Here is a 16,636-nt window from a genome sequence, read left to right as displayed (position 1 = left end):
AGGCCTACACCCGACAGCGATTTTAACTGCAAACAAACACCCCCTGTGGTCCAACGCGATACTGAAGCACACCAGAGAAGCGCTGATGAAGGTGGACAGGTGAATGGCACAGAAACTGAGAGGTACAACATGGGAATCCATCTGGTACAACACAAAAATATCATATCAAGGGGCAGTAATAAACTATGACACATGGATCAAAAAGGGGATAAGCCTTCCCAAACAAATAGAAACAAAGGGGAAACAGCTAACCTTCTCAAACCTACAACAACTACACAACTTGCCCAACAAAGAGCTATACACATTTCTGAAAATAAGGACTGCCATAACCAGAGCAAACCTAACCCGAGAAGAACCGGGCATAGTCAAGTACGTGCTAATGCTAAACTCGGCGGGACACCAAACCGCCAAAATCTACAAACTGCTCGCCCCAACGACCCTATCTCTAAACAAGAAGACAACAAACTCATGGGCAACACACCTAGGCAGACAGCTAAACGAAAAGGAACAGGCGCAAATGTGGACCTCAGCTACAAAAAGCAAGATCACCCCGCAACTGGCACAAACAAAATACTGGCTACTCCACAGAGCCTACTGGACCCCATCCAGGCTCCATAAAAGCGGCATAGCAGATTCAGCCGACTGCTGGAACTGCCAGAAAGAAGAGGGCACACTCGAACACCTCATCTTTGGGTGCGTCAAAGTCAAGAAGTTCTGGGCCCAGATAAACGCCTTCATAAATGACATGTTCAATACAAACTTAATGGTGAACTATGTGACACTGGCGACAGGGCACGTAACAGCGAACCTGAACAGCAAGGAAGAAAGAGACCTTCTAGACCTGCTCCTGACAGCAGCCCTGAAGATAATCTTAACAAACTGGAAGGACACGGGAAAAGCAAACTTCAAAACATGGATCAACTGGGTCACCTTCCTAAGAGGAGCAGACAATATCACGGGCAACCTCTCGAAAGAACACAAGCCCCAAGAGCGCATGTGGAAACAACTCGATGAACATTTAAAGAAGCCACACTGAACACCCCCCCCCTCTTTCTTCTTCTTCTTTCATCCCTCTCTTTTCTTTTCCCTTCAGCACTGTTGTAAGACTGCCAATGTATATGCCACTTTATTTTTCAATAAAAATATTTTAAATCAAAAATATGCCTGCTGCAGACTTAGAATGTGTACCATGCAGCTCACAAAGTGCATATAATGTAAATAGGTCAGTGGGTTACTGCTTGTGTCAGAGAGATCCTTTTGTTACTTGCAGTTTATAAGTTAAAATCCTAACAGAGAACAGTCGGCTATTAACCGTCATCAAAGAGCTGCATGCAAAACTGCAAGGTATAGGTTACAGCGAAATGTTTGTTTGCCCCGTCTTTCAGTATCCTAATCTTGCAAAAAGGGGTTATTTGAGTGGAAATCGATTCTTATTATTAAAGAGAACCCCTAACAATGGCGTTGCTTTTTAAATTATGAATTTGTGCTTTTACAGACCAAGGACTCATAAACTATACTGCATACCAGTATGGTAAAAATCTGGGTGGACAGCTGTCCGTCCTTTGAAACCCAAACAAAAGCGGTTGCAGGGGCCTATTTTGGGCTTCTGCATGGAATCAAGCCCCTGTTAGGGTTCTTTGATTCACAAACCCACCAGATCATTATCCAATCGACAATCCGATCTTGACTGGATTATGTCAATTCTCTCTATTTAGGAGCAAATAATGCCAAAATCCAGCACCTACAGAGGGTACAAAAGGCACCAGCTTGATCCCTTCTTGCTGTTCCCACATTTTGCTCTGTATCAAAACATCTACCCAAATTACATTGGCTGCCAATTGTAAAGAGAATAAATGTCAAGACCCTATGCTTTCTCATACAATTCTACTAAGCCAGCCCCTTCTATCCTATCCGGCCTACTTACCACGACGCATGTTGCGTTCAGCGGATCTGCGCTTAGCATTCATCCCAAAGTCAATAGAGTATGAGCTGGGTGCCGCTCTTTCAAAGCGATGGCAGCCACACTGTGGAACTCATTACCTGTGTCCATCAGAATTATAGACAACTATCTGGCCTATAGAAAGGCCATAAAAAGCTTGGCTCTTCCTAAACTAATATTACAGTCTCTATGCTCAACATCCAGCAACACCTGTATCCTGAATCTTTTAGCGCTAGGACGCCCTGTCGCTGGGTCAGCCATGCGCTGTATAAATCCTCTAACATAACATAACATAACAGGCATGACTTGTGGCTCCTACACCTTGTAGTCCTCGGTCTCATGTAGCATATCCTATATACTGATTTACAAATGTATGATTGTCTCCGTGCAATGTGTGTGTATGTAAAGTGCTCTGACACCTTACACTGGTATGAGGGGTGCTATAACACTAAATGAATCTGAGAGAGCGTGGTTATGGAGACTTGAGGGGCACTGTTAAATGGTGGTAGTGAGGGAATCAGTGGCCTTGTGGCGGTCATTGGGGGGTGCCAACACACATTGTCGCACAGGGCTCCACCAGTGCTAACGCCGGCCCTGCCTTTGCACTTTATACCTGCTGCATAGATCATCAGCACTGGCTTTACTTACTCCAGACCTTCCTCGCCTCTACTAATCCCACACTACACACCTTGCTTAGGAGTAAAGCTCTTCAGCCTGAGGGACTTGTATCACAACTTCTCATTTCTCTGTCAACTTGTTGATAGTCTTTTTAGCAATAAATCACAGTACATTAGGTAAATGTTTGCTTAACTGAAGAGCATAAGCACAATCGTTGCTTGAGGCCCACAAAATCCATCTTCAACTCTTGACTGAAAACCGTACAATTCTGGGCAAATGACGTAATCTCTTTGTGTATCAGATTGTAATGCTGAAACGTGTATAATGGAAAAACACACATGTACAGCATACTCCCGCATTGAAAAGCTGCGACCAGACCTCTGTTTTACGTACGGCAACTAATGTTTGAGATGCTTCTGCTGCAATGCACGTGCTCCTTGGATCACATACCCAGGATGCACAGCACGTGTGTTTTATTCTGCAACAGATGTGTGGGGTATGGAGGGTGCTTTTACTTCGTACCCTCGGTCACCTGCTGCACAGTAAAATACAGTCAGAATGTGGGTGTGTTCGGCTCCTAACACCAGTGGGGCTGCATGGTGCCCCTGCAACTGTTGCACTGTTATGGAGTATGCCCCTGTCATGGATCCATGCACATAGCCATGGCACATTACTGTGTGGCCCTAGGCCTTGCAACCATGGCCTTTTGCTGCAAGGCCCAGGAGAGGGGAACACTCTTCTAGTGCTGGGGGGGAGGGGGAGGCTCCTTCCTCGGCCCTCGCTGCCATGATCCAGAACTGCAAGCACCGGGGGGAGGAGTCATTCCCCTGGGCCTGGCAGCCATGATCTAGCGCTGAAGTTCCCAGGCAAGGGGCCAATTGAACAGAAGTTCAGCAGTCCAGGTTAGATTAGGAAGGATGTCTATTAAGTAGTTCTTATGAAGAGCCCCACCAGGAGCAACCTTCCTGCTGCTCTGCCCATTCTTCAACTGACTCTCTCACTCATCCAACATTTCACAGCATCACCTCACACCAACATTCCACACCCCAGTAGCACTGGCTTAGCTGCAGGTATAACATATATCCCTTCTTTACAAAAGACAGAATAACATTAGCAACTACAACTACAAAACAACTACAAAAGTGCATACAAAAGCTAGAATAACATTAGAAACTCTTGCATGCATGTTTATGCAATAGTAAACAAGAGGCAATAAAGGTGCATGGAAATATCAGGTGAAAACATCACACACATGATGAATAACTGAGTAAGCAACATATCGTCAAATACCATATTGGAATGGTACACGTGTCAGTAACAAATGTAATAAAACATGCATGTGTACCATATGCATGCCAATCAGAACAATGAAAACACCAACTTGAACAAAAGAAACCAGTTGCCACAAATATGCCAGCTGGCCAGGCTGACATAAATGACAACACTAAGGGAATCTCCCATAGCAACAAAAAAATATCAGGAAAGGTAGAATTTGTTTGTTGATGTATCACACATCCACTAGTTTTAATTGCACACACCTTTTATCTGTCCTGAAGAAAGCCAGCATATTCATAAGGCACTGGCTGAAACATGTTGACCCATCAAAGGACGTGGGAGGTCGTAACTCGCCTCTAACGTCCCACAGCCTTATTTTTAACCGCTGACGGTGGCCCAGGTATTAAAGTTTATTCACCTTCGGGTACTGGGACCTCCGCCAAGCCGTTTTAAATTCACATTCAAAGCATCCCTCACCGCACACACAGCGACTTACCTGCTCCGCTGTAATCAGGCGTCGAAGCACACCCGGGACACGCTAGGTGTCACTGGGTGGGCCCGATGATGAAGCATGCCACCAACTAGGTTGGTGGGTGAGGGCTTCATGAGCACACCTACTAGGTGTCACTACCCCTTGACAAAACAAGACTGAGTCACTTAGATTTTAATACTAAATCTTGTTAAACACCCCCCTCACACTTTAGCTAGTCTCCTTTTGATTAAAGTCTATATAAATTGGGGATACGGACTAGCTAACTGGTCCTCTCTCTCCCTCTTGATACACGATGAAGCTGCCACAAAGTAGCATGGGTGAGGCGGAGGGGTGGGATAGAAAAATGCATTTGAAAAAAAGACATAGCTTGCTCCCGGATCGCCACCTCACGTCGTCCTCTTCTGTTCCTGTTTGAAGCATGAAGCACAAACAGGCTCCCCATCACACACTGCAATGCAGCATTGTGATTAGTCTGTGTGCCGTGGTTCGGGATTCAGACAGGCAGCGGAAGCCCGTGCATGTTCCTCACCAGGCTGTGTATTACATGCAAAGTGCACATGTCTGTTTGGCTGGGCCAAGACGGCCGGCCAAGCAGTCATGCACACTTAAGTGCCCACCACTCCTCCGTTTGTTGGCTGGGATACAGCCAAGCCCCGCCCATGAACCGGAAAAATAAAATGATAATAACATAGGGTTATTATCATTTTCTTGTATCCACTGCTCAAAATGTAGTGGGGTGACGCTTCTCTCCCTTAGCGGAGGAGCCACCATTGCTGCTGAGATTGTGCTTGCTACCGATCTTTACATTTTTAGATAATTTTAACTTTTTTTCATGATCCTTCATGGTTTTGTGGCCTAGGCAGCCAAGGAGTAGCGGCTCCTCCGTTAAGGTGGAGGAGGGTTGCCCCACAGCATTTAAGCAGTGTAAATAAAGGAAACATAAAAATGATAACTCAAAGTTATTATCATTTTATGTTTCCGTGCTGCTTTGTGGGTGGGTGGGGCTGCTCTGCTCTCAGAACAGGGCAGAATAGGCATGGTTTGCCCACTGCAGGGACTTCGCATGTTCTCCATGCAGGCTGCATTAGAGCCTGCGTGGAGACCTTGCGTGGAGAACATGCCCAGGCCCCCAGTCCCTGTCCTAGCGCCGAACCACAGCGCTCAGACCAATCACAATGATGATTGGTCAAGGGAGCCTGGGTGCTTCCTGGTTCCTGTTCAGCCGAGTACTGACGCGGAGGAGAGACCCGGTGGTGATAAGGTAAGATATTTTATTTTATTTTTTACACACCTCCTACTTGCCCCTACCCCCGCCCGCCACCCCTGATCTGTGCTGGACGCCACTGCAGCCAAGGCCTTACTTAGTGTACCCTCTTTGCTGCACATTTCTTTGGCTTCCATGCTTGGTTGTAAACTCAAGGTTTTTCCTTGTTTGAGTCTTTGCTGCTGCTGCTTCCAACATTTCTTTTTCTTATGACCTCACCTTTCCTCCTTAGCACAGGCAAGAGGCCCAATTTAGCCTTCCTGAAAACACAATAACATCATGATGTTGTAACCACCCACTTGCACTCCCAGAATCCAGCTACCTCGCCCATCACTTGTTGGCTCTACCTTTGCCATTGGCCCTGCACCTTGTTCTGTTGCCTAATTCTTCATCCGTGACCTCTGTGGATTTTCCCTGACAATGAACAATCACGGTTTAAGCCCTAGATATGGGCAGATTTCGCTAAATTAGCAGACCTAGTGTCACTATTTAAGATGTACAAAGAGGGGTCATCAGAAGAGGGTTGTATAATGAAACAACACATGCCTCAACAACACATGCCTAAACCACGCGGTCTCAACCATGACCGCATCTTTACCACAAATTCCGTTGTAAAGGCATGATTGGTAAAGGCATACATCGTAAAGATCACACCCCAGCCCCCCTGCCCTGAACCCTAAAAACCAGCCTGAGCACTGCAATTCCCCCCACCCTAGCCCTAAACAGTACCCGGTCCCCCCACCCTGAGTCCTAAAAACCATCTCCTAACCCTACAATGCAGCCCACCCCAGTCCTAAAAACGACCCGACCACTGCCCCAGGCCCTAAAAAGGCCACCAGGCCAAAAAGCGACCTGTCCCCAGGCCCTCGCCCTGAGCTCTAAAACAGCCCTCAGCCCAAAAATGGCCCTGACCATTGCCCCCCTCCCCCCACATCCCCCACCCCTTAATACGGCTCCAGGACAAACAAGCATTGGAAATGCAATAGGTCTCGCACCATTAGAGTTAGTGTTTTTAGAATTGTTTATGGGTTTTTTTTGTAAATGTTTAGCATTTTTGTTTCCTGTAGCCAATGCTAAAGTATTACAAATAAAAAAAGCCATAAACATTTCTAAAAGCTCTAACTGAAATGGTCTGAGAACTATTGCACTGTGTGAGGGTGAGGGTGAGTGAGGGTGAGGGTGAGTGAGGGTGAGGGTGAGTGAGGGTGAGTGAGGGTGAGGGGTTGAGGGTGAGTGAGGGTGAGTGAGGGTGAGGGGTTGAGGTTGAGGGTGAGGTGTTGAGGGTGAGTGAAGGTGGGTGAGGGTGATTGAGGTGTTGAGGGTGAGTGAGGGTGAGGGTGAGTGAGGGTGAGGGGTTTTGGGTGAGTGAGGGTGAGGGGGAGTAGTTGAGGGTGAGTGAGAGTGAGGGTGAGTGAGGGGTTGAGGGTGAGTGAGTGAGGGTGAGGGGTTGAGGGTGAGTGAGGGTGAGGGTGAGGGGTTGAGGGTGAGTGAGGGGTTGAGGGTGAGGGGTTGAGGGTGAGTGAGGGTTTGAGGGTGAGGGGTTGAGGGTGAGGGAGGGTGAGTGAGGGTGAGGGGTTGAGGGGGAGGGGTTGAGGGGGAGGGTTGAGGGTGAGTGAGGGTGAGTGAGTGAGGGTGAGGGGTTGAGGGTGAGTGAGGGTGAGGGGTTGAGGGTGGGTGAGTGAGGGTGAGGGTTTGAGGGTGAGGGGTTGAGGGTGAGTGAGTGAGGGTGAGTGAGTGAGGGTGAGGGGTTGAGGGTGAGTGAGGGTGAGGGTGAGGGTGAGTGAGGGTGAGGGGTTGAGGGTGAGTGAGGATGAGTGAGAGTGAGGAAGATCACCTGCCAATGTGAGCCCAGCATTCACTCGAAAACTGAACTCCAGTTGTCTTACAGGAAGTATGCAGCGGGCGTAGATAAATGGGTGAATAGTTGCGACAGTCAGAGAAAGTGTATCAGGCCCTGCGAAGATTATATTTCTATAAAGCGTACTGGAGCTTTACAAGGCCCCTTACTATGTCAAACTCAACCCTACTTGTTGGGCCCTCCGAAGGAGGTGAGGCTGGGTTGGAACAGAGGGAATCGAATCAGTAATTCGAAATAGTGCTCCCAGACATGTCACATTGGCGCTAGGCAGGAGTAAGTACGCCATCTCTGCAAAGAATGCTCATCAAACCAGAAGGCAAAATGAATATAGTTTCTACCCTGGGAGTCATCCATTAATTCTATTTTAAAGTGCCCCAGAAGTAAGGCAATGCAAGAACTCAGTTAAAGACGGTGCGAGATAACTGTATTCCAAACTTTTTTTTTCAAAACAAAAGGGGGCAAGAATTGTTCATTTACAAAACAGCTGAACGAACTAAGTAGTGCAAAACATACAAAATATCAGGCAATAACTTTGGAGCCACGGTGGCTTGCACTTGAAATCTAGTAAAGCAAGCTTTGCCAAACAATGTTCACAATAATGTCACTCAATGGTCAGTTTGTGGCATTGTTTTAGAACAGTTGACGTTTCGATCCCTAGCTCCTAGATAAGGGGGATCATCATCAGGACTAATTTAAATACAATTGCCTGGTGTCTATCGTTGGAGCCTGTTGGGATAAGGAACAGGAAAAAGGGGGGAGGAAAAACAGACAACAGCGACCTGTCAGAATTACTGTAATAGTTGCATTTCAATATGTCAACAACTGGTGTAGGGATCAAGTGCCACCATATTTGTAGACAACATAAGTTAAAACAATGTTGGAGTCGGGTACTCGTGCCACCTGTGGGATGTGTGCTCCTAGATAGCACTTGTGCATGTCAGGAAAACTGCTAGCTTTGTGTTATTCGTGGCGAGGTATACTGTGCAAGTGTTTTCACAAGTGTTCAAGAAGGTGATACTTATGTTCTAATGGATTTATGGGGGTGATCGAGTGTGTGCGGATGGTCAATTAATTTAGTGGCGAGACGTGGGAAGAGAAGTTTGCAAGGCGGCAGGGTAAAGTGAACGAATGGGCGGAACTTCGTAAATGGACTGCCTTACCCTAGTTCAAGCGAAATATTGCTTGAATCCGAATGATTAAGGTGTATAGAGCGCTGCGTCATTTCTTTTGAAAGAAAGTGATGAATGTCAGGGCTGGTTGCCGGGCATATGGCGTCAGAAAAGAATGTGAATAGCCAAGGGTTGAGCATTACCTTTTCTTCGCTCAGTGCGGTCCTTGGAAGTGTTTCCATGGTTCGTATTTGCTCGGAGTGGCTGTTAGGGCAGCTTAACCTCGCTGATTAGCGGTTTCTTGCTGTTGGAGCTGGGGAGTGGGAAAGGGTGTAGGTTGTGTCAGCGGTGCCATCCTTTACCATTGAAAGGTAGAAGGCATGGGGAGCACAAGGGTGCGCTCAGCATGATAAGGGCTTACCTCTTAGGAGTCTTGTGGAGGTTGCAACGGTGTGCGGCTCCGGTCCTCGGCACAATGGCAGGAACCTCGATTGTCTGAACTAGGCTTCGAATAAAAAAAAAATGCGACACGGCGGGCAGGGGAGGGGGCGGAGCGGGTAAAATAAACAAACGAGACGGAGGGAAGAGAGGGGAGGGGGGAGGAGAAATGCGACACCGCGGGAAGGGGAGGGGGCGGAGCGGGTTAAATTAAACAAATGAGACGGAGGGAAGAGAGGGGAGGGGGGAGGAGAAATGCGACACAGCGGGAAGGGGAGGGGGCGGAGCGGGTTAAATTAAACAAACAAGACGGACGGAGGAGAGGGGAGGGGGAGGAGAAATGCGACACGGCGGGAAGGGGAGGGGGCGGAGCGGGTAAAACAAGACAGACGTGCACGCGCTTTTAAGCTCAATGCGCATGCGCATTGAGCTTAAAAGTCACGGGCACTGCAAGGAATCGCCACGATTCCTTGCAGTGGATAAAGAGTGGATAAGCCCCCATAGTCTCGCTTGCTCGATGCGCATGCGCATCGACAGGCGAGACCTAAAAAACAACACCAACTCCAAAACAACTAAAACGGCCCCCAGGACTAAAACTACCCCGGCCCTGAGCCCTAAAATGCCCCACCCCAAAAACTACCCCGACCCCTGCACCGTGCCCTGAGTCCTAAAACACCTCCCAGCTGTGAAAACATCCCCTTCCCCCTGCCCTCAAACCTAAAATTACTCCCCTGATAAACTGCCCCCCTCCCCTCTGAAAATTACCTCCCTCCCTCCCACCCCAAGCCCCACTTGCCAAGCTGCATGCGGGTCCTTTCTCTCCCGATGCTTCCTGTTCCTCTCCCCGCCCATTCTGTCTCTGGAACTAGCCCGCTGTCTGCCTTAACTACGCACATGAGTGGTTCAGGCATACGCGCGACTAAGGCATATGGGTTGTTAAGGCAAGCGGTGTTCCTCCTGCGTGGTAACGGCATACATGGTGCATGAGGTGCATTGTTTGGCGAACGGATAAGCCATTGTCACAAAAAATGCTTTCGCCCTAAAAGCAACAGTTTGCTTTTCAGCATGAGCCCAGCTTGGAATACTAAAACTCAAGAAAGCTATGCGGCAATATTAGATATGTTTTCTTTTATTTCAATTATTTTCTGTAGCTGTTATAGATGTCATAACCTTTGAATTTCTAAATTAAAATGGGCAAATCCCATTTTGCATGAGGGTGGTCAAAGAAAAAGTTTGCTTGAAAACTTAATTCTGAAATGTTCTGCTGATTATTGTGCGTTTCAATGTTATTTAACATGCATATTTCTCATATAAGACGTATGTCCCTATTTTGTCTTTTTGAAGACAGATTGTTGAAAAACAAAGAAGTGGATTTGTTTCTTCTTGGACACAGAACGGCACTGCCCTTTCTCCTGGTGGGTTTTGTATGCAGGCCTCGTGCACACAGGCCCCAGAAGGTGACATAACCTATTTTTTCATTTCTCTTATGCCCTCGTGATAGCATAGCAGGTCGAAGTAAAAGAAAAATATACAGTGGTTTACAATTGGCCCTGATGCTGATGTAAAATTCTTATGTAAAGAGTATCTTTACACATCTAATTAAATAGTTGTTTGTTTGTCAGAATAGTAGGTTTTAATATTGTGCTACCAAAATGTTATGGCAAAATACTGACGACTAAAATATCGATAAGGTAAGTATATAAAGGTAAATATAGATTTAATATTTTTAAATCCACACGTGAGTACCTTGACGATATTTTTATTGTCATGGTATACAGTTGTGGTCTTAATATAGTAAACCAATACTTTGTCAATACTTTTGTTGTCAATATTTTTGCAACAGTATTTTGGTAGCATGATATTTATAACTCGAAATACCGATACCATGTGGCAACTGTTTTATCTTTTTCTTTATGGAATTAACTTCAATGACAAATATTATTATGTATATACAATAGTTTGTTTTCATTCATACTGAAAACTGTCAATGTACCAATAGGTAACATGATACTACATTCATTGTTTTTAATTTCTATTGTTGAAGATCAATTATGCATCTCAGTTTTGTGATGCACTTCCTATATGCCAGTGGACGTCAACAGCCGCCATCTTGTCTCCCCTAGGCCAGCTCGCTACATGACACAGAGGCACACTACATTGTGGCGCTCTTGCGCTATTGTCCTTCCTCTTTGCCTATGGCACTTGACAGCTGCAGTCTTGTCTCCCATTGGCTGGCCGCCATCTTGTCTCCCCTAGGCCAGCTCGCTACATGACACAGAGGCACACTACATTGTGGCGCTCTTGCGCTATTGTCCTTCCTCTTTGCCTATGGCACTTGACAGCTGCAGTCTTGTCTCCCATTGGCTGGCTCTCTAAGTGACAGAAAAGAGTCTGTGTGTCAGCCAGTGACACACATATTGTCCTGGGCAACATACATCTTGGGTGAGTGAGTGGGGTGGGCAGACTTCGGATTTTAGAATCGTTTGGCATGAGAAGGCCCTGGGGCAGACGGGTAATGCAACACCCAAAATGTGGCATTTCAAGTCTGTACATTTAAATGAATGGCCCTGCTGGCACTGTATTCCCGTTCTACCTACCCTTCTCCCATGGACGTCAATTCACCAAAATGCCAGGGGTAGTGGAAATGACATTGCAAGCCATTTGACCCTTACCTCTGACCCACAAGCATGCAAACAACAAACATTTAGCAGCACTTTTTACCTTAGCTTCCAGATAGGGTCATATTCCAGCTAATCTACTCCATTTTTTTATTACAATGATAGTGAATAATATTATTCACTATTTGTATAATTGAAAACATGACAGAAACAAGGTAAGTGGAGCTCTAAGCAGCGTCCATTAGGAAGAGCTGCCCCTGTGTTCCAGACACAGATTTTGCCACCTCTAAGCCTCTACACTGGGGGACTTAACAAACCACCATCGAGTCACGGACAGCCGGCAGTCAAGAGCAGCTGAGTTCAACCGAGTTTCGGCCCGCCTACAGTGATCCTGCCAGCCGCTTCTCACCGTACTGCTACTGGAGTGCAGCGCCTACACCTGAGACGAGGGCTGTGGTCTGAGGGCTGAGAGTCCAAGCAACAGTGTGCAGCAGAGAGCAGGAACACAGCAGACACAGCGGTAGGTGGTTGGATTGATTTGCAGCTTGGGGCTGTGACCATTGAGCAGCAGCAGCCGCCAGAATTGAGGAGCGAAGAGAACACTGGCTCCCGCTCCCACTAACAGCCATTTGTTTAGCTGAGGCCAGAGACGAGTAAGACGCCGGCCCCTACCTCCGGCACCCTGCCCTTTGCTCCAGCTCTGGTGCCCGCACCCGCTAACTGGCTAAACAGCTACTGCTTCATCTCTGCCGCTCCGGGTCAACCCCCTGCTTTCATTAGCGGCCTCTGGGGAGGGGGGGGAGCTGCAGATGGTGGTAGTGGTAGTAGTAGTATCAGTAGCGTCACTGAGCATTGAGTAGTGTTGAGCGGTAGGGAGGAGAGGCAAGCTCTCGGCTTGCTGGCACATCGGCTTACTGCGGTGGGAGAGGCAAGTGCAGGCAGAGAGCGAAGAGGACGGGAAGCGAAAAACGGTGTCTGGGCTCCTGAACTCTTGAGTTAGCCCTGATCTTTTTGGCCACACCACAGGCACTGGCAGAGGAAACTGAGGTGAGCGGTGGGAGCTTTAGTCCACTCCTCACCCTGAAACGACTGCACCTTGCCATACTATGCATTTTTCACCATCCTGCACCCAGCAACAGTAGCAGCTGAAGCTGCATAACAGTGCATAGTGTATATTGCAGATTGCAGAAGCTGCAATTAATCAACTATTAGAAAACAAGTGCCACAAGTTAAGCTCCAGAAATAGACCCTTGCTTGGCACCACAATAATTAGGCAAAGTGCGGTGAACGAAAGCCGCAAGTTTCTTCCAGAAGCGGCAGGAACAGAAGCAGCATCACGCTACATAAGCGACACGCTATATAAGCGACAACCAACTGTGACTGTGATAAGTGACCAACTGTGACGTTGAGACTGGCAATTATGTCGCAGTCTTTTTTCTGAATCTAACCTAAAAATTGTATCGGATACTGACTGCTGGAGCAATATATAGTTGGATATAGTTGAAGTGACCAAAGGGTAGCATGAGGTCAGCCGGGTCCGAGGAGGAACAATGGTTACAAAAGGGGTTACAAAGAAAAAGAAGCGAACCTCTAAAATGCCCGAGGGCACAAAGGATAAACCACCTCTCAATACCAGTCCTGCAACACAGAAGGACTGCTCCTTAATTGAAATAACCGCAGATGTAAATATTTCAGGAATACAAAAGAGTGGCAGCTTTTATTTGGAAACAACCAATAAACCAAATAAACCAACAAAAAACTGCCAACCCTTGTTTCAATCAAAAATCTACACAAAATGTTGTTTTTTTAAGAATGCAGGGGACACTCTACTTTCAAACATGAGAGAAGTTCTGGGCCTTCAATCACCTCTTCAGCCAGCACAGCTAACACAACTGTTACAATTTACTGGCACGCAGAGAATTACTCACAAAATGCGAAGTCCCAGCACGAATACTACGACAGCCATCAGCTCATTACAAGCAAAATCAACTCCACAATGTAATAAAACTCGGATTACATATAATACTATTACCACCAGCAAGAAACCGACAATTGACACTGACTTAATTCAAGTACACAGATCAAACGAAACACAAAAAACATCTGCGGACGATCTAGAAGAAAATCATACAAACCATTATGACACAGTTGGTGCCTGCGGATCAACGCAAAACAAAAATATAATTGGTAACAGTGTCACAATGGATGTACCAATGGACTGCGAAGCCAAATGCAGAGTGGGAGAAGGAAAAAGAGGATATGCCGGCAAATGATTCAGTAGAAGTGACAGAAGTCTCTTTGAACCTGGGAAAGGAAGAGTGGGAAGACCTTATGGCCGCCTACTCCCAAGAAAAGTGCAGGAGAGGCCCTACTGCGAACACCTCGAAAATGATGACTGAAGGTAACCTAGAACAACAATTGGAGGGGGAAACTAAAGGAGACCAAAACGGGACTACAAATCTGGTAAGCCAGTTGGGATCACCAAAAAATACAAACCAGGGAAGTGCTTTGCCTAGTTTGCTAAAAACAGTGCAACTCTTGGTAGAGGTCCTCCATTTTCAATCTGATAAAATGGACACCCAACTGTCGCTATTAGATACCTTGGCTGTCTTTGTGGTTGCCATCGACGGGAAGTTGGGCACACTAAACACACTTCTACATAATGAGTACGAGCATTCGCAAGGTGTAAATTCGAGTTGTGGTTGTGGTCCAATTGTTGATAAACCGGCCTCACTCCCAGCAATGTTGAATGATGTGTGCACTCAAATTAAAAAGTCTCCGCAGGGCCCAGATAAGCAATCTCTTGAGAGCCTCACGGAAAAGGAAACAGACGACCCGACAAACATATTTCCAATTAAAGCCAACAAAAAGGGATGCCCCGGGACAAAGGACTCCCCGGCTCATACGATTAAAGAACAAGATGCCAGAGAAATCAATACATCGGATGGCCAAATGCATGAAGCTTCATGGGAGGATCATGTGGACAAACACATGAACGGAACACAAAGGCGAGCAAACAAATGGAAAGGCAGAAATCAGAAAACAAATTCAAACAATGAAGGATTCAAGCGTCTTTTTGGGACATCATTGCCACCAGTACAAAGCGAACTTAAGCCTGGAGATGATATTAGCTTAGCAGGGAGCCTTGTACGAGATACAGTAACTGCAAAAGTAATAAAGCAGTCCATTAACAGAGTGAAGGGAGTAACTGCAAAAATGCAAGTCCTTGGGAATACTAAAGCAGAATCCCCGCATGAGGAAGGGACTAGCTTGACTCCACAACCAACTATAAAAGGAAAAGTACAACTCAAGCCTGTTCAGAATCAACCACAAAAGAGCGATACCATGATCTATTCTATCATCAATAAAACAACAAATGGTGAACACACTTTGGTAACAAGGCCGGAGAATGAAAACGTCCAGCGTACACTGCCTAAGATGCCAGGACCGTCTTGAGCTCCTGGAAGGCGGTTGTTCCCCACGCTGCTCCCAGCCCAGTACACGCTGGTCCTGGTATCGTAGCGCTGCTCGCTCTGTTGTTGCTCAACTCGATTGAATTGGAGCTGATCTTCGACCTGGAAGCATTGTCCTCGCGCTGCTATTGCTTAATTGCATTTTGTGGTATCGCTGTACTGCGCATTGTTTATCTGTTACTGTACACTGTGGTATCGCTGTACTGCACATTGTTTATTTATTACTGTACACTGCTGCATTTGCTTGCTTGCTCCGATTTGTGCCTGATTGTGCCGATTTCGCTGGCCATTTCACTGCCATTCGCTTTGCCTGTGCCCCAATCTCGTCCTGGTAGCATTTTGGCTTGCTGCCATTTTGTTGTTGTTGTTGTGCCTTCCAGCCCGGCTCTCCGCCCCGCTCCCGCCTCCCAGCTGATCCTCCCTCGCCCCTCCCCCTCCACTACCCACTTATGACAGATGCTTTTGCGCGCAGCGTTCAAGCGCAGCGGTCGCGCCCCATGCGCGCCGAAGGTGCGCCAAAGGTAAGCCCGGTTACGCCCGTCCGTGCCTGGACCGCGCCCACGCCAGACCCCCTGATCCTCGCATAACCCACTCTACCCGCATTACGTATGACGCCGCTACCCTCTTTGCCCTTAACCCCGGACGCACACCACAATGCTGCGAAGCTGCCCCAGGACACACCCATGGACCCTTCGCCAGCCACTCCTGCAAATTCGTCTGCACAGCTCCCACTCTAACCACCTGAAGTGCATCCTGCTGAACACCCGCTCGGTCCACAGACACGCCACTGAACTCTGGGACCTACTCGACACTGCATCGCCGGACGTCGCATTCCTCACAGAAACCTGGATGAACGCTTCATCAGCCCCCGACATCGCCATAGCCATCCCGGACGCTTACAAGATCATCCGAAAAGACCGCGCCAACCAAACAGGAGGAGGCATCGCCATAGCCATAAGAACACCATCCGAATCACGACCAGCTCCGACGATAACCTCACGACCGCCGAACACCTTCACTTCCAGATCCACACCGACCCCAGGACCACACTTAGAGGCACCCTCATCTACAGACCACCAAGAACCCGCACACAATTCAACGAAGACATCACTGACTTCATCAGCCCACATGCCCTCACCTCCGAGAACTACATCCTACTGGGAGACCTCAATTTCCACCTGGAAAAGAAAAACGACAGCAACAACACCACCCTTCTGGACAACCTGGCCAATCTCGGACTCAAACAACTTGTTGACACCCCCACCCACCTTGCCGGACACACGCTCGACCCTATCTTCACCTCCAGCAAACACATCTCCTTCGATCACACCACAGCTCTCCATTGGACGGACCACAGCTGCGTTCACTTCAGCTACAAAAAGACCACGACCCACAACCCCCCACAACCTATTCCTCGAAGAAACTGGAACAAAATCACCACCAACCAACTCTTCACATTGCTTAACCAAAACCCTCCCGCCATATCATCGGACCCAAACCATGCTGCCACCAAACTCACACAATGGATCACTCACAGCGCTGACGAATTAG

The 16,636-nt window shown here is 47.5% G+C and overlaps 1 protein-coding gene across 3 annotated transcripts in view; it reads left to right on the top strand.

Moving 5' to 3' along the window:
- The window catches only part of PAQR8 (progestin and adipoQ receptor family member 8), a 359,347-nt gene that overhangs the window by 144,007 nt on the left and 198,704 nt on the right, over window positions 1-16,636 (top strand). Inside the window, exon 2 of one of the 3 annotated variants that reach the window (XM_086926196.1) lies at window positions 10,339-10,451. The exons of 1 other annotated variant lie outside the window; for it this stretch is intronic. The gene's annotated coding sequence lies outside the window, so the exon portion shown is untranslated. The remainder of the gene's footprint in view (window positions 1-10,338; window positions 10,452-16,636) is intronic. One more of the 3 variants, XM_086926197.1, reaches the window with a different exon arrangement.

This window comes from Lissotriton vulgaris, chromosome 6 (assembly GCF_964263255.1).
Source record: "Lissotriton vulgaris chromosome 6, aLisVul1.2, whole genome shotgun sequence".
Classification (NCBI taxonomy): domain Eukaryota; kingdom Metazoa; phylum Chordata; class Amphibia; order Caudata; family Salamandridae; genus Lissotriton; species Lissotriton vulgaris.
Note: the sequence above shows the minus strand (reverse complement) of the source record. Positions and strands in the feature narration are given on the sequence as shown.